Source organism: Triticum aestivum, chromosome 1A (assembly GCF_018294505.1).
Source record: "Triticum aestivum cultivar Chinese Spring chromosome 1A, IWGSC CS RefSeq v2.1, whole genome shotgun sequence".
Lineage (NCBI taxonomy): Eukaryota > Viridiplantae > Streptophyta > Magnoliopsida > Poales > Poaceae > Triticum > Triticum aestivum.
The window spans coordinates 538,369,508-538,395,357 of NC_057794.1; the positions used below are offsets into that span (position 1 = coordinate 538,369,508).

At 45.1% G+C, this 25,850-nt stretch overlaps 1 long non-coding RNA gene across 2 annotated transcripts; it reads left to right on the plus strand.

Moving 5' to 3' along the window:
* Positions 1-6,338: 6,338 nt before the first annotated feature.
* On the plus strand, positions 6,339-13,234 carry LOC123064438 (uncharacterized). Of its 2 annotated transcripts, XR_006430699.1 has the most exons (8): positions 6,339-6,777; positions 7,709-7,824; positions 7,897-8,010; positions 10,600-10,646; positions 11,012-11,224; positions 11,321-11,336; positions 11,670-11,962; positions 12,473-13,234. It is a non-coding gene; the product is annotated as an uncharacterized lncRNA (long non-coding RNA). The 2 variants fall into 2 exon arrangements; XR_006430698.1 differs by lacking the exon at positions 11,321-11,336 and having other exon boundaries at positions 6,344-6,777.
* Positions 13,235-25,850: the final 12,616 nt, after the last annotated feature.

Genomic DNA, 25,850 nt, shown 5'->3' on the forward strand with positions numbered 1-25,850 from the left:
TGAGTAAATAGTATAAAACTATCATTTTTTACGTTATGGTTCTAAAAAATTATGAAAATTTGTTTGTGACTGATAACTACCACTTTTGACGTTGTCTGTTTCAAAAAACGCAAAACGCACATTGCTAAGAAACTAAACCGGTTTATGACAGGTCGGGCCCACACCTAAATGAACCGTCAGTTTGACCATTTGTTTGACCGTTAGCTGACACGTGGGCCCACATGACAATGTCTCTTCCTCATTTAAAAGCAATTGGGTCCCTGTAAATGTTTCAAAAACACAATCGGGTCCCTGTAATCTTTTGAAAAAAAGCAATCGAGTCCCTATATCCGGCAAGTCAATCCCGCCGGCCATCCCCGCCTCGATTCCGCCGGCCATCTCCATACTAGGTCGCCGCCGCACGCCATGGCGCTGCCTGGAAACGCTGCAGCAAGCCATGGGTCGCTGCCAACCTCTTCCTCTCCCACGGGGCCGGCGAGATCCGGCACAGGCAGCGCCGCCGCGCGCTGCTCCCTCCTCATCGCTCCGGCCCTCCACCATCGTGCGGGAGGTCGTGCTCCGGCCAGAGAGGCACCGCCGCACGCCATGAAGGGGCGCACCGCCGCCGTTCGGGAGGCCGTGCTTCGGGCAGAGCGGCGCCGCCGCGCGCTGCTCCCTCCTCACCCGCTCCGCCCCTCCACCAGCGTCCGGGAGGCCGTGCTCCGGCCAGAGGGGAACCGCCGCGCGCCATGGAGGGGCGCACCGCGGCCGTTCAGGAGGCCGTGCTCCGGGCAGAGGGCGCCGCCGCGCGCGATGCGTGGGTCCGCGCCTGGAGGCCGAGGTCCGCGCGGAATTAGGCCGAGCGCCATGGTGGATGGCGGCTCTGGTAGGGGTGCAGTAGGAGGGACGACCGGGGGGAAGGGAAGATGGGACGGGGAAGGAGGAGGCCGGTGCATATCCGGTGTGTTCGAGCTGCCATGGCTCGTGCGGGGAGAGAAACGGGAGGAGAGGAGGAGAAGAAAGAGAAGAGGAAGGAAGAGATAACTGACATGTTAACAGTCATAGTTTTTTGGAACCCTAACACCGGGCCCTGCATGCCAGTTAACAGTCAAACAAACGGTTCGGTTAGATGCGGGCCTGAGCTGTCATAAACCGGTTTATTTTCTTAGCAACGGGCAATTTAGGTTTTTTGAGACAGCTGACGCCGGTTTTGGTAGTAATTAGTCACAAATAAATTTTTGGTAGTTTTTTGGAACCCTAACACGAAAAATGGTAGTTTTATGCTATTCACTCTCATGTATCACGAGCTTCGGAGTGAATTAATACTATGTGAACGTGAGACCTGCTATCCTGTAGGGTGCATTGCTACCTCACCCAATACATCATGGACACCTATTAATGTTAAATATACGCCATGTGCGCGGACAAGCGACCATGTGTCTTTTGTCAGTTTGGCCGATCTTTCCTTCGCCGACTGGGAACACGGTATGCTCTCCTGATCAAACACAAGCTTGCCACGTTTCTAAATACAACATACTACATACCAAAGGGGACACTGCCAAAACAGAGGTTGTTGCGCACTTTCCCCGCCAGTGCACTGCTGAGAACCATGCATTTGTTACATTATAGTGTTTACAACAGGATGTTACTTCCATGAATGTTTCGACTTTCACGCGATCCACTAGATTTGATCCATACAACTCCCCTTCACAACCAATGGACTACGTTGCTGGATAGCCTGGTCACATCTAATGTCCAAATCCCTTACACGAAAGCGACAACATACTTAGCATATACACGAAACTCAGACAACATGTGTGTTTTTTATCCCTCTCACTCCTATCGACAATACTCTGAACTTGCATTATCTTCTCCTAGACTGCTCTTTGTCTTGTGTTTCGGTTGTCTACCTTCTCTTTCATGAATGGGATTCAACCGGCTACTTCCTCTTGCATGGATGGGATTGGGAAATTTGACAGGGGGGAAGCAAGGCCACATCCTCATATATAGCATGAGCTTAGCAAAATTAATACTACATGATATAACATGAGACCTGCTATCATGCAGGGTTCCGCACCTAATATATCATACACACAAACAAGTGTGATATGTACACCACTGCCTACTCGAGTACCAAAATTTGATTACTACTTCTCCATGGCGCTTCATTGATATACTCAAGTGGTTTCAAAAGCAGTCTCAGACTACTGAAGCTTAGGGCATCTCCAGCCGTTGGCCCCCCAGGGGGCGCCTAAAATCGCCGCCTGGGGGTGAGCCGGTGCAAAAATTGGGCCTGGGGGCGAGTTGGTCCCCAGCCGCCGGTCCCAGGGCCGCCCCAGGCACGTTTTAAAATAAAATAAGTTCGGCTTAAACACGATAAAATTCGGCCAAACACGATAAATTTCGGCACATTTCGGCGAAGTTCGCGGATTTTCATTACATAGCACATATACATAAACTAATCTAAAGAAAAAACTGGCTGAAGTCGCCGCCGTCGCCGCCATCGTCGTCGTCGGCCTTCTCCTCCTTGACGCGGGCGCCCCTGCTGGACCCCTGCCCGGCGTCGCCATGGCAGACTGGTGGCGGCGCATCGTCGTCGTCGTCGTCGCTGTCGCAGATGACGACGACTCCGCCTTCGTCGCGGCCGCGTCGACGCTCCGCGAAGCGAAGCAGGGCGGCGCGCTGGCGCTCCTTCGCCTTCTCCATCGCTATGGAGTCTCTGCGCGCCTATTCCAGGGCCACGTCGTCGTCGTCGAGCTCCGTCGTCACCGGCGCGAGCCCCGGCTTCGTCTTCACCGGCGCGAGCCCCGGCTCCGTCTGTGGCTTGACGAAGCGCGGAGGAGGAGTCGACAAGGAGGCGCGCCGGCCGCCCTCGTTGATGACGATGCCGGCGCTGCGAGTGCGCCGGCCGAGCGGCGTCTCCGCCGCGGGCTCGGCCTTGACGCCGAGCAGGGCCGGAGTGCCGGAGGAGTGCGATGAAGATCGGGAGGAGGAAGAAGAGGAGGAGGACCCGAACCTCCTTGGCGCCCATGGCCCGGCGCGTCGGTGCTGCGCCGGGGCGGCCGCCCTCGTTGGGTACGCCAACGGCGGGTCGTTGCCGCCCTCGAGGTACGTCAGCACGCCCTCAAGTGTGCGGCCGGGGACGCCCCACCACAGGTGGCGCCCTTCGCTGTTCTGCCGGCCGCCAACCACCGGCGCGCCGTTGATGGACGCCAAGCGCTGCTGCTGGCGGCGCTCGAAATACGCCGCCCAAGCCGCGTGGTTGCCGGCGGCGTACTGGGGGAGGGAGAGTTGGGCGTCGGTGAGGGAGGCGCGCACGACCTCGACTTCCTCGGCGAAGTACGTCGGCTCCGCCACGGCGTCGGGCAACGGGGGAATGGGCACTCCCCCGGCGCTGAGCCTCCAACCCGTCGGCCCGGCGCGCATGTCCGACGGCGCCGGGATGTTCGCCTGGAACAGGAGCCAGGACTCCTGTTCGCGGAGCGAACGGCGGCCGAAGCCGTTGGCCGCCGCCTCGTCTCCAGGGTAGCGTTCCTCCATGGCGACGGGCTCGGGAGAGGTAGAGAGATAGAGGGAGGGGCTGGGCGGCGGCGCTCGGGAGAGGTAGGGAGAGGGAGGAGCTGGGCGGCGGTGAGGGGCGGGGTTGGTGTGGGCACAGGCGAGTGCAGGCCACCGGCTATATAGCCCGCCGCACCCGTGTGTACGCGTGCGAGGAAGGGGAGGCGTCGGCGCGCCGTCCCGTGACGCGCCGCCCGTGAGGAATCAATGGCAAGGCTGACCGGCGGCAGCCTTGGCATTGATTCCCCGCGGAAACCGAGGCCGTTGGGGGAAGACGAGGCGCCGTGTCGCTGACGCGGCGGGCCCGCGGCTGTTTCGCGCCAAAATAGTTCGCCCGGCGCCCCCGGGCGCCCCCAGCGCGCCGGGTTCGGCCTGGGTCCGCCGGTGCTGTTTTCGGCCCAGGCCGGCGAAAATCGGGCTCCTGAGGACGCGACTGGGCCTTTTTTTGGCACCGGCGCGAAAAAATTGCCTGGGGAAGTCTTTCTGGGGGCGCGGCTGAAGATGCCCTTAGATCGTAGTGCTAAGCAGTCACAACTCTCAGTTGGCGGTCTTCTGACCTGCGTATTTATTACACACAACCACATCAGTGTACATCGTCACAATTCCATGTGCATATCAATTCCAACACATGTGCCACACAGATATACAATACCAGTACAAACTAGGGTAACCACTAGTACGTTCATGAACTGTGAAGAATGGTAATTAAGAACCCACAGAGGACACACCAGCTACTTAATTACCCATTACCATGACATGTTTTCTGATCACGAAGCACATGCTTCGCTTATTTCACCAAACAGAAAAGAAAGCAAGAAAGGAAGGACACAAAGTCCGAGCGATATGTACAAGAACTGCATGAATCATGTGGTCCGAAATACTGATTCACTTCTTCCCCCAGTGAAGGAAATCCTTACGCATGTTGATCTTCTTTTGCAACTGGAGAATACCGTACAGTAGAGCTTCAGCGGTTGGAGGGCATCCCGAGACGTAGATGTCCACAGGGACGATTTTTTAAATAACCATTAAATTTGTGATTTTTACTAGACATTTAGTTTCATGGACATTTTTTCATAAATATTTTAATTAATGATTTTTTTAATTGTGCACACATCACAGATTTGGTGTATCTTTTTTTAGGGGAAAACCTACCGCCGCTTTATTAACTAAATAATGTTTGGAATGTCATCCGAAATTACATCTAAAATGAAGTTTGGAGGAGATTCAAACCATAACTCGGATCTCTCTTCACCTACACCTACTCTTGTAATCTTATGTGCGGCAACGTTGCTAGACCTCCGAACCCACGAAACTCTGAACTATAACACAGAATTGAGCATCCCCTTCGATTTCCTGAAGCCATGGCCCTGCCGCAGACAAATTCTTCTCCGTTTGTTTGATCATTTGCAGCACCGCTTGGCTATCCAACTCCATATGGATCTTCTCAGCGTTCCTGTCAATTGCTAATTGAATCGCGCGCCTACACACGAGGATCTCCGCTGCTTTCGGGCAGCAATGTGTGGGAAATGATGACATAATCCTCCCATAAAGGCGCCCACACCACATGGTCTCTGATTACTGCACCATCACCAGCACTGTCGCTATGTTTCAAAGTGGCACCATCCGAGTTGATCTTCAGCCAGCCCTTGTCAGGAGGCTTCCATCTCTCAGTTATATTGGGCACAGGCAAACGCACCTTGGGAACATGTACTGATCGCTGGTGTTCGGTTCAAAAAGAAAGAACAACATATACAACTACAACAGAAAATAATGTTCTAGGTGGTACTTTGTTCATGTGCGCAAAGCCCACATCACACGACAAACATTTCTTTTGGCTATTACTCCCTCCGTCTGAAAAAACTTGTCCCTCAAATGGATGTATCTAGCATTAAGTTAGTGCTAGAGACATCCATTTTAAGGAAAAAGCTTGGCACAAGTTTTTTCGGACGAAGAAAGTATATGCTTTTTGGCTTTTCTAGGAAGTGCAGATGTATAGGGGGAAGGTATATTTAGATGAGCCTGTAGGGGTGGTGGTTGGAGCGTTGTTTGTGGGCTGGGCAGTGCGCCCACGGCAAAACAATAAAAGAATGAGACAAACAAATAATAGGGCAGGTCTAAAAAACCAAATAATAGGGCGGACAGTTTGTTTATCTGATGTTGGATGATATCTCATCTAGATCCCTAAACAGTCCCATACAGAATACTGCTATGATTCTGTTCACTACACACAATAATACATGTACAAAGGTGAGCTAACCACGTTAGCGAGCTCAACGTTTTAGCTACAAAGTGTGGCAGGACGTGCGCACTGGACACGGCGTTAGCGGGCCGGGCGTGCGTCCCGTTGCCGTGGCGAGCGCGTAGATCAGGATGCCCGGTGACTCGGTCAGGTTTGTTGTGGACGAGACGACGCAACGGTGCTTTCCAACAGCATGGTCACATTCCAGATCCCATACGATGAAGTCGTCATTGTCTCAGCATATACATTCAACTAAGTCAGCATGTGTTTCTGATTCCTCTTATTCCTATCGACAAGACTTTAAACTTGATGAATAATCTTCTCCTGGCTCTTTGTCCTGTATTTTGGTTGGCTACCATCTGTTCACTGGATGGCCATGAGAATTGACGAGAAGAAAACAAAGCCACGTCCTTATACTATATCACGAGCTTCTGAGTAAATTTATACTACTCCCTCTGTTCCGAAATGTAAGTCGCTGGAGCGATCCACGTACAAAATTTTTCACGTTACGAGATTTTTCTACTTTCCCAAAATGCCCTCCCACCGCTCCACTCGCTCCATGTCTCGTTCCACTCGCTCCACTCCACTCGTCTGCCTCCTCACGCCCGCCACTCCCAGATCCCCTCCTCTCGCCCGCCTCTCCTCTGCTCCCGTCGCCGGTCTCTCCTTTCCTCCCAAGAACGCCGAACTCTCCTTTCCCCCCTGTCGTCGCTAGCTTCCTCCCACGGCGTGACCCCGTTTTCTCCCACGGCGGGCGCCAGAAATCCAACACGCCGAGGTCAAAAGACTACCTTTTTAGCACCGGCGACGAGCTTCTGGGCGGCGGAGGCGCTGGGTTCGTGTGCGCTAGCGCTGGATCCGCACGCGTCGATGATGGATCCGCGTGCCCCGATGCCGGTGACGAAGTCGCGCTGGATGTGGAGCAGCGTCGCGGCGGCGGAGCAACGGAGCTGCAGCGGCGGGGCGACAGTGGAGCGCCTACTCACGAGCTGAACCTCAAGGTAAGGAATCTCTCTCCATGGCCTGGCCACTCACAGGGGTTAATGAGTGCGCTGGATGAGGAGGCGGCCGTGTAAATGTTGTTGTACTTAGCTGCAGATGTTCTTCTTAGCTGCAGATGTTGGTGTACTTATCTGCGGTGGTGCAGAGGATTTTGTTCTTCCTGTGAACATTAGTTGAACTATGCTTCCTGTGTGACCTGCCAACAAAATCCATATTGGAGGAGCTGTGAAAAGTGAAATGTAAAGGAAATTAATCCATATTTTTGTACTACTCCAAATCTGAAATGTTTAGATTTGTTTCTTAGATGTAGATTTCTGACAAAAGGGAGTAGGAGTATAGCACTAGCTTGCACTGCAGTAGCTTGAATTGATAATTTGGAGTACTCTAGTGATGCTTGCTTAAAACTAGAGTAGCAGTAACTTGTGCTTTTGCAGCAGTGTCCTCCCTTCCTCTCTTCTTTTCAGTAAAGTGTACTCATGTAGGAGTATAACTTTAACTTGCATTAGCAGTAGCAGTTAACTTGTGCTTGCATTAGCAGTAGCATTTTTCTTGCTGGAGTAGAAACCTTTTTATGTTACTCATGTAGCCCTGGAGTAAATTGTCTTCTTCTCTCCTTAGAAAATTTGTACTCCAACTTCTGTAGTTTTGTCATGGTGCAGCTTCTGTAGTTTTGTTAAACTTCAGAAAATTTGCCTTAGTTCTACATGTGCTTCTTCAGAAAATTTATGAAGACAAAATTTAGTTTATGAAGACAAAATTTAGTTTGTGTAGCTCGCAGCTGCCCCCGCGCTGAATTTAGTTTACTGAATATCGCTGATGAACATATCTGCAGTAGGTCTCTGCCTGGTGAACTGCAACACTGTACACTGTGTCACTGCGAGGGTAAAAGGTTTTTTTTGACTGAATTTGGTGTTAACTGTATCCTTGCAGACAATTGGATTTATCGCCGGGCTAGTGCTATGCTTGAAGTCACTGGTCATCGCCTCATGGAGTCATGGGCGACGGGGCCCTCTAGAGTTCACGCAGAGTTATCTCGAATTGATGGGGTAAGATAAGGTCAACTGATCTCTGTCTGTCTACCTGTCGACCATAATTTCAGATGTCTGTTGTTTTGACAGGGATATTCAGTGTTTATTCAGCCACACTTGGTGTCTTGTGTTTGATCTCTTTGCAATGCAGTAACGGCACGACACCCTGAATCACCCACATCGTGGGAGGACACCTGACACAAGGTAGTTAGAATTCCTTGTTCTGTTTAAAATAAGGCATGTGGTTGGGGTATGTTGCTTAGAGTAATTTTGAACAAGATTTAACTTGTCAATTTTGCTTGAAGTAATTTTGCTTGGAGTATTTTTCAGCAACTATTATGAACATGCAAGTATTCTGAACATGAAACTGTTCCTTTAATTTTTCAGCAAGTATTATGAACATGCAAGTATTATGTGCATGCATTTGATTCAGTTTGATTACTGAACATGATAGCTACTCAAAGAAATTTTGTTTGCTTGCACTTGAGTACTTGCACTTGCACACAACACTAGTTCAGCAATTTTGTCTTCATTTTCAGTAGCGGAAGCAAGTTGTGCATGCTTTAACTTCTCTTCTCTTCTTCTATTTTGACCACTGAAACTTTAAACTGTTCCTCTCCTACTCTTCTCATAAGAAAATTTTCATACTCCTCTCCTTTACTCAAAACAAGGAGTACAAAATGAGGAGTACAATACAAATAAAAAAACGAAAACTTATCACAACAAGGAATTACACAAATGATCATACACATGAGGAGTTCAAATGATCATACAAATATATTTTTTCAAAACTTATCACAACAAGGAGGTACACAAAATGATCATAGTACAAATGTTGAGTTTACAAAATTATCATAGCCACATCTCATACAAATGATCATAGCCACTTCTCATACAAATGATCATAGTCATATCTTATACTCCACACAAGCCTTTTGCAAACATGTCTCGACAAGCAACTCCTCAAGCATCTCAACAAGCATCTCGACAAGCAACTCCTCAAGCATATCAACAAGCATCTTGACAAGCATCTCGACAAGCAACTCCTCAAGCATCTCAACAAGCATCTCGACAAGCAACTCCTCAAGCATCTTAACAAGCAACTCTCTCCATTATCCCAAGATTGTGCAAGGCATTTGCATATACCTCTTGAGGGCATGTAAGTCTTGGAGGTAGCATCCCAATGTTCTCTAGCCTTTCCTTGTCCCCATGGGGTATTTTATACCCATTACCCCCTGCATGGTTCAAGATTTCAATCATGCAAGCTTGTAGAGATAGGAAAACTCTGTTCAGCTTGTAAACCTCATAGTTATTAAATTCATCTAGCACACCGTTGATAAGATCCTTAAGCGTTCTAGGGCTTAGACAATCTGTCAGTGATTGCAACGAGTTGAAGAACCCAAGGTCAAGGCCATTCAGATCAGGGCTATTGGCAGGTTGTTGAATTAGTCTGATATCGAGTCCAGTTCTTTCCACAGCCGCTATAAATTCTGGGTCGTTAGGCAAGATATGAGGTTTAGCGTTGTCTTGCTGTATATAGATAGTTTGCCCAACATCATTCTCAGGCCAAGATGCTTGTATTGCTGGCAGTAGGTTCTCTATCATGAACTCTCTCATTACTTGCCTGTTGACTTTTATAGACTTTGTCTCCAATGTTCCTCTGGGCCTGTTGTCGCTTCTCCTCTGAGCCGGAACTTCTTTCACAAACGGCCAAATTCCAATTTTTCCAGAGAAGGTCACATTTCCTTCATTATCCCACCTCGGCCTAGCAACAGCTGTCAAGAACATAACCTTTCCAATACAACTGCCGTTTTGCAGAGTTCTTGTAGGCTCTTCCTCCCCATACAACAGATAATAGTTTCTTTTTTTCTTGGTCATATAGAACCATTTCTCGTCAATATGAATAATGTTGTGCATGGTCTTGAATTTTGGCCTTTCAGTTTGTGTTGTTGTCTCATCGAGCATTGACAAGCAAAATTTCATTCTATCCTTCTTGTTCTTTTCATTCAGAGCTGGCTTCAAGCAGTTTGTATGCCTCTTTATCAACTTCAGCATGAAATTCCGATGGAGTGTCGTAGGGCTGCACCCGAGTTGCCAAGCAAGTGACCTGATAGTAGACCTCTTGTTAAGTGGGATGGTAGGTATTTGATCTAGATTGATGTCTTTTGGCTTTCTTCCGCAGTTCCCTTTTCTCTCACTTGAAACATCCACCTCCTGACCGTTAGCAATTTGCTTCATTGCTTTCTTCCAAACTCTTTGTACATTCCATACACCCACTCCAAAGAAACTGGCAATCTTTTTCCTGTCATCTCTTTCGAATTTGCCCCCTCTACTCATGCAAAGTGTGTGCATTGCAACATAAGCAGCATACTTTTGCTTGTCATCGAGGCCATCCCTTTTTTTAACTGATTGCTCAACACCTGCACAAAGAAATACAACAAAGGAAAAATGATCAAATGATCAAAGGAAAAATGGTCAAATGAACATAAGCAAATGATCAAATGATGATATGATCATATCATCAAATGCTCAAATGATTATATCATCATATCATCAAATGATCAAATGATGATATGATCATATCATCAAATGCTCAAATGAGTATATCATCATATCATCAAACTGTATTCTGTAATTTAACTGATTTTTTTCTTCCATCATTAACTGAATTTTTTTGAAATGCCACTGTAGTTGTACCTGCATGTTGTACTCCTGCATCTTCATCCATTTGTACTCCTGCATCATCATCCATTTGTACTCCTGCATCATCACCATCCATTTCATCTTCTGCAGGTGGAGTGCAGTTGAGGTCTGGGACAACCATCTTCTGTTGCTTTCAGGTACTACTCTTGTGCTTGGAATATAACCTGTAATAAAGAGTAGGAGTAATTTTAATACTTGTGCTTCGAGTACAAACTGTAATAAAGTGCTTAGAGTACTTTTAACTGTAATAAAGTGTGAATGATATCAAACCATCCAGCGAGGATGATATCCATAAGAGTATAAAATACAATGTGTGGGCAAGTACCACCAGTGGAAATAAGAAGCTTGATGTTGCTTATCAAGAAGCTTAGGCAAAGGGCTCTAGTTGCCCTGTATTCTTGTTTTTCTCAGTAAGGACGTTCTCAACACTTGCTATTGCTTTTATGAATGTTCAGTTTGATTTCCTTGGGCTAATTGAATCTCCTTTCTTACAAACTTTCAGGTGAATACAAGTGGACAGTTTGTTGGTGTTGCTGAAATGACTGGTCCTGTTGATTTTGAAAAAACTCTAGAGTACTGGCAACAAGACAAGTGGAATGGTTAATTCTCTGTCAAGTGGCACATTGTCAAGGATGTTCCCAACAACATTCTCAAGCACATCATCCTAGAGAACAACGAGGGCAAACCGGTCACAAACAGCCGTGACACACAGGATGTAAGTGTCGATGAATGTTTATTATTTTTGGTTCTCTGACATCCCAGATAGGCCGTACCTTATTGTTCTATTTGCTCCTTTTTGTCGACAATTCAGATCAACCTTGAGCAAGGTATTCATATGCTTAAGATATTCAAAGAGCATGTCAGCAAGACCTCTATCAGGTTCAAAGTTCCTAGATAGGCCGTTTCAGCATGCTTGTAGGAGATGCTGGTTCTGTAGCAGATGCCTGGTTTTTTATGCCGTTTTGATGCCAGATAGGCCGACATTACTCTTTTTTCCTCCATTCGGTTGCACCTACCATCTCAATATCATCATCCACTGCTTGCCTGGACCAACGCCCAGCTGCCACCACTTCAGTGCGCCGTGCCGACCTGTGCGTGCATGGCAGCATGGGTCGTCGACATTGTTGAAAATTTCTGAAGGTTTTTCCTGGTGCGTGCAGGTGGTGTCGACGGAGGCGCGGGCGATGCACAATGTGGGGTTGGCAGGGTTGACCTTCTGGAGCCCCAACATCAACATCTTCCGGGACCCGCGGTGGGGCCGGGGCCAGGAGACGCCCGGCGAGGACCCGCTGCTGGCCAGCAAGTACGCCGTCGGATACATCACGGGCTCCAGGACGCCGGCGCCGGCGGCGTCACCGACGGCGCGCTCAAGGTCGCCGCATGCTGCAAGCACTACACTGCCTACGACGTCGACAACTGGAAGGGCATCGAGCGATACACCTTCAACGCAAAGGTACTGCTACCTACCACTATGATCAGCTCGCTTCACTTCAGTGTAGCTACATAGGTACAGTAGCTTATTTTGGGTTACTTTGCCTGCCTGGCTGCCATGATTGGTTGGATGGTGATGTTTGTATCAGGGAGTTTGTTGACAAGAGCTCCACACTGACTACTATCAGGTTCAAGGAGACTTGTTATCACAGTCACTGCTCGGATCCAGTTAGGCAAACAAAATTTGCTGGGAACTCCAGTGCATAACAAAATTTGCTGGGAGTATTCAGTTTACTGACAAAATTTGCTACAGTTTATGATCTGCTACTCCTATTATCTGAAATGCCACGGTTATGATTTGCTAGTCCTTTTGTTCAAATTACTTACTCCATCAGTACTCTATCACTTGAATCAAATTATTAGTTCAAACTTAGTGGTTTCTCTGAATTATTCTACCAAATTCAGTTATACTCTTGACTACACTTGAATCAGTACATCTCTTGAATCACTTGAGTTTTGTTTATGCTTGCAGTTTGTTTCCAGCGACAGCAGAGAGATGTACTCCAGCAGAGGATCAAATGATCAGAGAGAGGAGATGAACCTGCCCAGCAGCAGCCGAGCCTAGCAGCAGCCCCTGGACGTGGGAGAGGAGGAGCGCCTGCGCCTGGATGTAGTGGCCGGAGGTGGGTACGGAGGTGGAGGTGGAGGAACAACCTGTGCTCGCCTCCACCTGGGCGCGGGCCAGGAGGAGCCCCTGTGCGTGGGCGGCAGCAGAGTACCAGCTCTACTCCAGCGGCGGTAGCGCCTGGGCAGGGGGCAGGGGGCAGAGGAGGTGGAGGGCGGAGGTGGAGGTGGAGGTGGAGATGGAGGTGGAGGTGGAGCTGGAGGTGGAGGTGGAGGTGTCGGGCAGAGGTGAGGGTGGAGGTGGAGGGCGGAGGCGGAGGCGGAGGTGGAGGTGGAGGGCGGAAGCGAAGGTGGAAGACGATCGATCGGGGATTCAAATTTTGAACGAGGGGTATTCAGGTCAATTGTCACGTTTTCACCTGGTCGGGACAGAAGCCCCAGCGACCTATATTTCGGAACGGAGGGAGTACATGCCATACCATGAGACCCGGTATCCTCTCGGGCTACCTCACCCAATATATAATAAGCAACTATTGATGCTATATCATAAACACACATTGATGCTGCCTACCCAAGTAGGCAAAATTTAATTTTGTACTTCATGGTATTTCAAGTAGTTTTCGAAATATTGTTAGACTACTGAAATAAAGATCGAAGAGCTCGGCGGCCACAACTCTTAGTTTATTAGCGGTCTTTGACCTATTTGTTACACACAATTCCAAACAAAATGTGTTGACAGAAGTGTTGATTCACTTTTCCGACCAGTGAAGGAAATCACTGTGCATGTTAGTCTTCTTTTGCAACTGGATAATGCACACACTACAACTTCAACGGTTCCCTCAAAAAAAACTTCAACGGTTGGAGGGCATCCTGCAATGTAGACTTCCACGGGAATGATCTATCACACCCACAAACGACAGAGTATGAGTGATGGTAGTATCCACCACCATTGGTGCAACTTCTCATTGAGATCAACCATCGAGGCTCTGGCATCAACCTTGAGGAGAATTTTTGATGTCTAAATTGTTGGACACACATATCACTACAATTTTTTTCCTTACAAACCCATACAGGGTTGGGTTCCACTATCAGAGAGATAATGGAACCACAAGGTTTGAAACAACATGCCAACGTTCCACAACACTACAACTTAACTAACACTGACCACAAACCTATGAGAGATCGCTAACATCCACATGGAGAATTCTGCTATAATGCCCTTAAAGGGATAGGCAGACAACAAAGGACACATCAAGGCGGGTGTTGCATCTGGCAACGAGCAAGGCGATTTGCAGTCCACTGACAATTCGACAGCAGCGCCAACCAAGCAATTTTATATTATCTCCGGACACACTTAAGAGGTCTACAATTCCTTTGCGCAAAGGAGCAAACTCACGACCAAAGAAGAAAGGCATGCAGTTCGAGCCAAAAATCTGCCATCTGAAGATACCTGGTATCAGAACATGTCCGATGTATCTGATAATCTAAGAAAGAACCTGCTCCGGTTGTAGTGTAGGCCACAACATAAGGAGTACAATGATAACCGGTGCCGAAAGAGTGCCACTAATATGACACACCAGTCAGTAGGTAAGGCATCCGCCACTTGCCGTCGCCTAGCACTCGCACCAACTGGAACATATGAGGCATAGTACGTGCCACGCTACTCCCTCCCAACAATCAGCCAGTCCAGAAAAGAGGACATTGTTCGTCCCCTAACATGCACCTTATGGAACTAGCACTGAACAAACCGTTGCAACTGAATCTACAGCCCCAGCTAATGGCTTGCCGTCCTTCATTTTCTCAAGCCAACACCACTTGGTCAAGAACCATGTACACATACATTGAACACAACCAGCTTATGTTTCTGATTTCTCCCATTCCTATCAACAAGATTTGGAACTTGAGTTATCCTCCTCAAGCTTGCTCTTTGTCCTCTATTTCGGCTAGCTACTGTCTCTTCTATGGATGGGGATGAGGAGTGACGAGGAAATCAGGGCTACATCCTCATATATCATGAGCTTCCCAGTAAAGTAACCAATACTGCATGTGAACACATGAGACCTGCTATCTTGCACACTAATGGTGTATGCACGCCACTGCCTACTAGAGTAGGAAAAATTTAATTAATATTTCGCAATAGCTCTTCATTAATACTTAAGTACTTATGAAAGGAGTCTCAAACTACTTGGAAGAGCTCAACAGTCACAATTCAGTCATCAGTATTGCGTCCTATTTGTTAAACACAAGTCCTATAGTGTACATCTGCACATCAGAAATGCATGTCAGTTCCATCATATGCGCAATACATATATACATTACCATTACAGACTGGGTACACCATAAGCACCAACTAGCCAACCACTAGTATGTCGGTTATTTCATGGCATGTGAAGCAGTGAAGGATGGTGGTAGGAACCCACGTACCCAGTAGCTAGCACACACCGGCTTACCTTTTTTAGTAAAGGAGGTTGAAAGCCTCGGCCTCTACATCAAAAGATGAACACAACCATCTTTATTAAATTATTCAACAAATGTCAGGCAAAGATTTACATCAACAACCTGAAGCCATCACTCAACACCTACAAACTCGGCAATGGGGGATGCCATGGCAATGCCCCACCATCTAGAACCGGGGCCATCATCGAGCCACCTGCATGGCGTACCGAGAGCACACATCCACACACTGGTTTACATACCGTTTACCATAACATGTTTGTTGACCATGGAACACATGTTTCACTTATTTCACCAAACAGAAAAGAGAACAAGAAAGGACACAAAGTTCCAACAATACGTAGAAGAAATGCATGAACCCGATGATCTCAAATTGTGTCGATTCACTTCTCCCACCAGAGAAAAAAAATCCTTGTGCATGTTGATTTTCTTTTTCAACTAGAAAACACAATACAATAGAGATTGAACAGTTGGAGGGCACCCAGTGATTTAGATGTCTACGAGAATGATCTGGTTGCACCCATGCACGACGGACTATGAGTATTGGTAGTACCCACGGGCAGTGACGCAACTGGTCATCGAGATCACCCATCGAGGCTTTGGCATCTAGTCATAAACCCGGATGAGAGTAGATGAAGCTCAGAATGTCAGATTTGTGTAGATATTCTCCGGTTCTCCCTAGGTCAAAATAAAATTATGTATGTGTACGTACAAAACATTTTTTTAATAAAAAATTCAGTTACCACCAGAAAATACACAATGTTTTAAGCCAATTTGTATTCTTATGGTCAGTAATTAATATACTTGAATCAAGCAGCCTCGAGAGATTGCAATGAACAACCATGACTATGCTATTTCAAGAAAACTGCCATCTCCATTCATTGGCAATCAAAACAAAGTCACAGTAGGATAAACAAATGTGAAAACTGCGACGGCACCCATGTCATTCTATTGGGGTTTATTATTCTCTAAAAGCTATGAAGATAGTAGAAATGTTATTTAGAGCTCAAGCGACATTGAGCTGTTATCACTGCCGAGCGTTCGCCTTGTGATCCTTCCTCCAAGCGAGCTGGCAGCATGTGATGTCTACTACACAACCTTCTTCTTGTAGACATTGTTGGGCCTCCAAGTGCAGAGGTTTGTAGGACAGTAGCAAATTTCCCTCAAGTGAATGACCTAAGGTTTATCAATCCGTAGGAGGCATAGGATGAAGATGGTCTCTCTCAAGCAACCCTGCAACCAAATAACAAAGAGTCTCTTATGTCCCCAAACACCCAATACAATGGTAAATTGTATAGGTGCACTAGTTCGGTGAAGAGATGGTGATACAAGTGGTGTATGGATGGTAGATAAAGGTTTTTGTAATCTGAAAATATAAAAATAGCAAGGTAACTAATGATAAAAGTGAGCACAAACGGTATTGCAATGATAGGAAACAAGGCCTAGGGTTCATACTTTCACTAGTGCAAGTTCTCTCAACAATAATAGCATAATTGGATCACATAACTATCCCTCAGCATGCAACAAAGAGTCACTCCAAAGTCACTAATAGAGGAGAACGAACGAAGAGATTATGGTAGGGTACGAAACCACCTCAAAGTTATTCTTTCCAATCAATCCGTTGGGCTATTCCTATAAGTGTCACAAACAGCCCTAGAGTTCGTACTAGAATAACACCTTAAGACACAAATCAACCAAAACCCTAATGTCACCTAGATACTCCAATGTAACCTCAAGTATCCGTGGGTATGATTATACGATATGCATCACACAATCTCAGATTCATCTATTCAACCAACACATAGAACCTCAAAGAGTGCCCCAAAGTTTCTACCGGAGAATCACGACGAAAACATGTGCCAACCCCTATGCATAGGTTCATGGGCGGAACCCGCAAGTTGATCACCAAAACATACATCAAGTGAATCACGTGATATCCCATTGTCACCACAGATACGAACGGCAAGACATACATCAAGTGTTCTCAAATCTTTAAAGACTCAATCCGATAAGATAACTTCAAAGGGGAAACTCAATCCATTACAAGAGAGTAGAGGGGGGAAGAAATATCATAGGATCCAAATATAATAGCAAAGCTCGCGATACATCAAGATCGTACCACCTCAAGAACACGAGAGAGAGATCAAACACATAGCTACTGGTACATACCCTCAGCCCCGAGGGAGAACTACTCCCTCCTCGTCATGAAGAGCACCGGGATGATGAAGATGGCCACCGGAGAGGGATTCCCCCCTCAGGCAGGGTGCCGGAACGGGTCTAGATTGGTTTTCGATGGCTACAGGGGCTTCTGGCGGCGGAAGTCCCGATCTATTGTGCTCCCGGATGTTTTTAGGGTATATGGAGATATATAGGCAGAAGAGGTACATTAGGGGGCCACAAGGGGCCCACGAGGGTGGAGGGCGCGCCCAGGGGGGTGGGCGCGTCCCCCTGCCTCGTGGCTTCCTCGTTGATCCCCTGATGTGCACTCCAAGTCTTCTGGGCTTCTTCTGATCCAAGAATAAGTTCCGTGAAGTTTCAGGTCAATTGGACTCCGTTTGATTTTCCTTTTCTGCGATATTCTAAAACAAGGAAAAAACAGAAACTGTCACTGGGCTCTGGGTTAACAGGTTAGTCCCAAAAATCATATAAAATAGCATATAAAACATCCAAGGTTGATAATATAATAGCATGGAACGGTAAAAAAATTATAGATACGTTGGAGACGTATCAGCATCCCCAAGCTTAATTCCTGCTCGTCCTCGAGTAGGTAAATGATAAAAACAGAATTTTTGATGTGGAATGCTACCTAACATATTTATCCATGTAATTCTTTATTGTGGCAAGAATATTCAGATCCATAAGATTCAAGACAAAAGTTCAATATTGACATAAAAATAATAATACTTCAAGCATACTAACCAAGTAATCATGTCTTCTCAAAATAACATGGCCAAAGAAAGCTATCCCTACAAAATCATATAGTCTGGCTATGCTCCATCTTCACCACACTAAATATTTAAATCATGCACAACCCCGATGACAAACCAAGCAATTGTTTCATACTTTTGGTGTTCTCAAACTTTTTCAATCTTCACGCAATAAATGAGTGTGAGCCATGGACATAGCACTATAGGTGGAATAGAATGGTGGTTGTGGAGAAGACAAAAAGGGAGAAGATAGTCTCACATCAACTAGGCGTATCAATGGTCTATGGAGATGCCCATCAATAGATATCAATGTGAGTGAGTAGGGATTGCCATGCAACGGATGCACTAGAGCTATAAATGTATGAAAGCTCAACAAAAGAAACTAAGTGGGTGTGCATCCAACTTGCTTGCTCACGAAGACCTAGGGCATTTTGAGGAAGCCCATCATTGGAATATACAAGCCAAGTTCTATAATGAAAGATTCCCACTAGTATATGAAAGTGACAACATAGGAGACTCTCTATCATGAAGATCATGGTGCTACTTTGAAGCACAAGTGTGGTAAAAGGATAGTAGCATTGCCCCTTCTCTCTTTTTCTCTCATTTTTTTATTTTTTATTTTTTATTTGGGCCTTCTATTTTTATGGCCTCTTTTTGTTTCTTTTTTTATTTTTCGTCCGGAGTCTCATCCAGACTTATGGGGGAATCATAGTCTCCATCATCCTTTCCTCACTGGGACAATGCTCTAATAATGATGATCATCACACTTTTATTTACTTACAACTCATGAATTACAACTCGATTCTTAGGACAAAATATGACTCTATATGAATGCCTCCGGTGGTGTACCGGGATGTGCAATGACTCATGAGTGACATGTATGAAAGAATTATGAACGGTGGCTTTGCCACAAATACGATGTCAACTACATGATCATGCAAAGCAATATGACAATGATGAAGCATGTCATAATAAACGGAATGGTGGAGAGTTGCATGGCAATATATCTGGGAATGGCTATGGAAATGCCATAATTGGTAGGTATGGTGGCTGTTTTGAGGAAGGTATATGGTGGGTTTTATGATACTAGCGAAAGTTGCGCGGTACTAGAGAGGCTAGCAATGGTGGAAGGGTGAGAGTGCGTATAATCCATGGACTCAACATTAGTCACAAAGAACTCACATACTTATTGCAAAAATCTATTAGTTATCGAAACAAAGTATTACACGCATGCTCCTAGGGGGATATATTGGTAGGAAAAGACCATCGCTTGTCCCCGACCGCTACTCATAAGGAAGACAATCAATAAATAAATCATGCTCTGACTTCCTCACATAACGGTTCACCATATGTGCATGCTACGGGAATCACAAACTTTAACACAAGTATTTCTCAAATTCACAACTACTCAACTAGCATGACTCTAATATCACTATCTCCATATCTCAAAACAATCATCAAGTATCAAACTTCTCTTAGTATTCAATGCACTCCATATGAAAGTTTTTATTATATCCCTCTTGGATGCCCATCATATTAGGACTAGTTTCATAACCAAAGAAAATTACCATGCTGTTTAGGACTCTCCAAATAATATAAGTGATGCATGAGAGTTCATATGTTTCTATAAAATAAAACTACCACCATGCTCTAAAATATATAAGTGAAGCACTAGAGCAAATGACAAACTACTCCGAAAGATATAAGTGAAGATCAATGAGTAGTCGAATAATTATGCAACTATATGAAGACTCTCTAACATTTAAGAATTTCAGATATTGTTATTTTATTCAAACAGCAAGCAAAACAAAGGAAAATAATTCTCCAAGCAAAACACATATCATGTGGTAAATAAAAATATAGCTCCAAGTAAAGTTACCGATGAACGAAGATGAAAGAGGGGATGCCTTCCGGGGCATCCCCATGCTTAGGCTCTTGGTTGTCCTTTAATATTACCTTGGGGTGCCTTGGGCATCCCCAAGCTTAGGCTCTTTCCACTCCTTATTCCATAGTCCATCGAATCTTTACCCAAAACTTGAAAACTTCACAACACAAAACTTAACAGAAAACTCGTAAGCTCCGTTAGCGAAAGAAAATAAATCACCAATTCAAGGTACTGTAATAAACTCATTCTTTATTTATATTGGTGTTAAACCTACTGTATTACAACTTCTCTATGGTTTACAAACTCTTTTACTAGCCATAGGTTCATCAAAATAAGCAAACAACACACGAAAAACAGAATCTATCAAAAACAGAACAGTCTGTAGTAATCTGGATCAAACGTATACTTATGGAACTCATAAAATTCTCAAATAAATTTCTGGACCTGAGTAATTTATCTATTAATCATCTTCAAAAAGAATTAACTAAATAGCACTCTCCAAATAAAAATGGCAGCAATTCTCGTGAGCGCTAAAGTTTCTGTTTTTTACAGCATGATCACAAAGACTTTCCCCAAGTCTTCCCAAAGGTTCTACTTGGCACAAGCACTAATTAAAAGCATAAAACCACATCTAAACAGAGGCTAGATGAATTATTTATTACTAAACAGGAACAGAAAGCAAGGAACAAAAATAAAGTTGGGTTGCCTCCCAACAAGCGCTATCGTTTAACGCACCTAGCTAGACATGATGATTTCAATGATGCTCACATAAAGGATAAGAATTGAAACATAAAGAGAGCATCATGAATAATATGACTAGCACATTCAAGTCTAACCCACTTCCTATTCATAGGGATTTTGTGAGCAAACAACTTATGGGAACAATAATCAACTTGCATAGGAAGGTAAAACAAGCATAACTTCAAAACTTTAAGCACATAGAGAGGAAACTTGATACTATTGCAATTCCTACAAGCATATATTCCTCCCTCATAATAATTTTCAGTAGCATAATGAATGAATTCAACAATATAACCAGCACCTAAAGCATTCTTTTCATGATCTACAAGCATAGAAAATTTACTACTCTCCACATAAGCAAAATTTCTTCTCATGAATAATAGTGGGAGCAAACTCAACAAAATAATTATCATGTGAGGCATAACCCAATTGAAAACTAAAATCATGATGACAATTTTCATGGATATCATTATTCTTTATAGCATACAAGTCATCACAATAATCATCATAGATAGCAACTTTGTTCTCATAATCAATTGGAACCTCTTCGAAATAGTGGATTCATCACAAAATAAAGTCATGACCTCTCCAAATCCACTTTCATAAATATAATCATCATAAATAGGAGGCATGCTTTCATCATAATAAATTTGCTCATCAAAACTTGGGGGACAACAAATATCATCTTCATCAAACATAGCTTCCCCAGGCTTGTGGCTTTGCATATCATTAGCATCATGGATATTCAAGGAATTCATACTAACAACATTGCAATCATGCTCATCATTCAAAGATTTAGTGCCAAACATTTTAATGCATTCTTCTTCTAACACTTTGGCACAATTATCGGAATCCTTATTCTCACGATAGATATTAAAAAGATAAAGCGTATGAGGCAAACTTAATTCCATTTTTTTAAATTTTCTTTTATAAACTAAACTAGTGATAAAACAAGAAACAAAAAGATTCGATTGCAAGATCTAAAGATATACCTTCAAGCACTCACGTCCCCGGCAACGGCACCAGAAAAGAGCTTGATGTCTACTACACAACCTTCTTCTTGTAGACGTTGTTGGGCCTCCAAGTGCAGAGGTTTGTAGGACAGTAGCAAATTTCCCTCAAGTGAATGACCTAAGGTTTACCAATTCGTAGGAGGCGTAGGATGAAGATGGTCTCTCTCAAGCAACCCTGCAACCAAATAACAAAGAGTCTCTTGTGTCCCCAACACACCCAATACAATGGTAAATTGTATAGGTGCACTAGTTCGGCAAAGAGATGGTGATACAAGTGGTATATGGATGGTAGATAAAGGTTTTTGTAATCTGAAAATATAAAAACAGCAAGGTAACTAATGATAAAAGTGAGCACAAACGGTATTGCAATGATAGGAAATAAGGCCTAGGGTTCATACTTTCACTAGTGCAAGTTCTCTCAACAATAATAGCATAATTGGATCACATAACTATCCCTCAACATGCAACAAATAGTCACTCCAAAGTCACTAATAGCGGAGAACGAACGAAGATATTATGGTAGGGTACGAAACCACCTCAAAGTTATTCTTTCCAATCAATCCGTTGGGCTATTCCTATAAGTGTCACAAACAGCCCTAGAGTTCATACTAGAATAACACCTTAAGACACAAATCAACCAAAAACCTAATGTCACCTAGATACTCCAATGTCACCTCAAGTATCCGTGGGTATGATTATACGATATGCATCACACAATCTCAGATTCATCTATTCAACCAACACATAGAACCTCAAAGAGTGCCCCAAAGTTTCTACCGGAGAATCACGACGAAAACGTGTGCCAACCCCTATGCATAGGTTCATGGGCGAACCCGCAAGTTGATCACCAAAACATACATCAAGTGAATCACGTGATATCCCATTGTCACCACAGATACGCACGGCAAGACATACATCAAGTGTTCTCAAATCTTTAAAGACTCAATCCGATAAGATAACTTCAAAGGGGAAACTCAATCCATTACAAGAGAGTAGAGGGGGGAAGAAACATCATAGGATCCAAATATAATAGCAAAGCTCGCGATACATCAAGATCGTACCACCTCAAGAACACGAGAGAGAGAGAGAGATCAAACACATTGCTACTGGTACATACCCTCAGCCCCGAGGGAGAACTACTCCCTCCTCGTCATGGAGAGCACCGGGATGACGAAGATGGCCACCGGAGAGGGATTCCCCCCTCCGGCAGGGTGCCGGAACGGGTCTAGATTGGTTTTCGGTGGCTACAGAGGCTTCTGGCGGTGGAACTCCCGATCTATTGTGCTCCCGGATGTTTTTAGGGTATATGGAGATATATAGGTGGAAGAAGTACATCAGGGGGCCACGAGGGTGGAGGGCGCGCCCAGGGGGGTGGGCGTGCCCCCCTGACATGCACTCCAAGTCTTCTGGGCTTCTTCTGATCCAAAAATAAGTTCCATGAAGTTTCAGGTCAATTGGACTCCGTTTGATTTTCCTTTTCTGCGATATTCTAAAACAAGGAAAAAACAAAAACTGGCACTGGGCTCTGGGTTAATAGGTTAGTCCCAAAAATCATATAAAATAGCATATAAATGCATATAAAACATCCAAGGTTGATAATATAATAGCATGGAACAGTCAAAAATTATAGATACGTTGGAGACGTATCAACATGTCTTTGGTTGGTACTCTATGTATGTTTTGATATCCCATTTTATATAAATAGCAATGGAACTCAACAAATAGATATAATATGTCACGACCGGTTTTCCAATAAAAATGTTTATTGAGAAACCAATCTTTTGAGTCCAGTATGAGAAAAATCCTCCTTACTGGTAGACAAATTCTTGATACAATAAGCCAGTAGCATAAAATATATTACAGGGTCGAGCTACGGTTTCTCAACCAAATTATTACAAGCACGCCAATAATTATACATAATGGCGGACATGCCACAGTGGTGTGGAGGCATACTACTGACTCGAGGATAGGGTGGTGGTGGAAAAACACAGCGGGAAGTGAGATACATGACTCTAAAACTGGCATCTCATCGAGCGTCGAGGTGAGGCTCGATGAATTTATTTGGTAGCGGAAGCGGATATAATATAGTGACCAAATCCAGGGTCGCACGAGACTGACTGGGATTCCTCTAGGCGTCGGACTCGCTATCAAATTCTTCATCCATGAGATCGCCTTCGTCAGCATCTGGCCAAATCAACAAGCCAGGTGAGTACTTTGAAAGTACTCGCAAGACAGTTCGGACGTAAGATATAACAAATGCATGCATGGATGCGTCATGATTAATTTTAACAGTGGCACATTAATTCGTAAAAACAAGACAGGTAAAAAGGGGGTCGGCGGTAGTCCGCTCGAAAACCCAACAAAATAACTGTAAACCCAATCGGGTGTCTGAAGCGACACCTCGATAGGAAGATAAATAAATAAATCACGCCGCAGTCGGGCGTCTAGGCGACACCACATAAAGGGCTTTAAAAGAAATGCCACAGTCGGACGTCTGGGCGACGCCACATAAAGGGCTTTAAAAGAAATGCCACAGTCGGGCGTCTGAGCGACGCCACATAAAGGGCTTTAAAAGAAATGCCACAGTCGGGCGTCTGAGCGACGCCACATAAAGGGCTTTAAAAGAAATGCCACAGTCGGACGTCTGAGCGACATCGCAGAAAGGGCTTTCATTGAAAGTAAAATATAACAATGCCACAGTCGGACGTCTGAGCGACATCACAGAAAGGGCTTTTATTGAAAGTAAATAATAACAATGCCACAGTCGGACGTCTGAGCGACATCACAGAAAGGGCTTTTATTCACAAGTAATAATACTCATAATAAATATTCAATTCATGAAAATAAACGGGTTAGTCCATCCACAGGAATAAACATTTAACCGGACTTAGCACTCATGTGATTCACCGGAGTCTCTGTCATCAAAACTGACATTTGTCAGGATAAGATAATACCGAACTTGGACATGGAATAGATGATTCAAAGGAATATATGACTCTGCAGAGTTTGTACGAAAATTTTTCCCACAGCCAACGGATTTCCGTAGTCACGAAGGACTAGTTCCGTTTACGGTATTTCGAAAGAAAACACAGCTAACCAGTACACACCCATCCTACCTCTCGATGCCAGGAATCACCCTAGACATCGTCCAAGAAAAACTTTTGAGACGGGGAGATCACAATCTCGAATAGCATGGGATCAAATTTATATACGCGCGCTCTAAGGGGTGCCCCCCTCTCGGTCCCAACCGGAAACACCCATGCCCCCTGACCGGATGACTGGCTTTAATCCAGGGCCATGGAACCATCATCACGGCCTCTCCTTTTGGTGTGTACCAGGAAAGCGGTTTGCAACTTACTAAGCCATATTCCTTGCGGAAAACATGTGGTAGTACAGGGAAGGAAGAATGGAAGGAACTGGACCGATACGGGTTGACACTGAAGTCATATAGTCTGGCATAAGACTGGCATGCTACAACACTGCCATCTTACCCATCCTCATGCCAACACATGGCCATGCATACTCACATCCATCCACTTATGGATTTTCGAAACTCACTTGCCTCATCGTTGCATGTAACATGACATTCGTCGGTATGCTCATCAACATGCCATGAAACTACTTAATGCAAACATGCCAAAACAATCATCATATCAAAAGTTCAAACATGCTTGCCTGGTTCAGAGTAGTCGGAGCCTAGCTCGGTGAAGTTTGCGGTCCCGTCACCTCCTTCGGTATCTACGGTATAAAGAAAATATACGCGCTATCGTGAATACCGTGAGGTGCACAAAATCATTCCAAATATTTTTCAAATAAATATGATAAAAAACTAGACAAAAATTTGAAGAGGACGGAAAAAGAATCACTCAAAAATTCGGTTCTGTTAAAAAGTTATAAGGGTTTTAGTCCAGGGACTCATCTGTAATGAAACAGAAAACTTCCAGGGGCTCAACTTATAAAAACAGAAAACGCTTCGATAGAGAATACGCCAGCCCAGAGGGAAAGCGCATTTTGGCAGAAGACGCTTTTAGAAAACGGTTCGTTTAGAAAGGACAGAGAGGCTGACAGGCGGGTCCCGCCCGTCAGGTTTGAATTTTCAAACGGGGCGGCAGAGCTCGACGGTGCCCGAGAGCCGCGGTGGTCGCCGGCGGCGATCCACAGTGAGGCAGGGAGATCGGAGTGTACCTCCGTGTTCAGGGCGCCATTCCGCGTCGGTTGGTGGTGGTGGTGGTCGCCGGCGAGTACCACGTCGACGGCGAGCCTTGC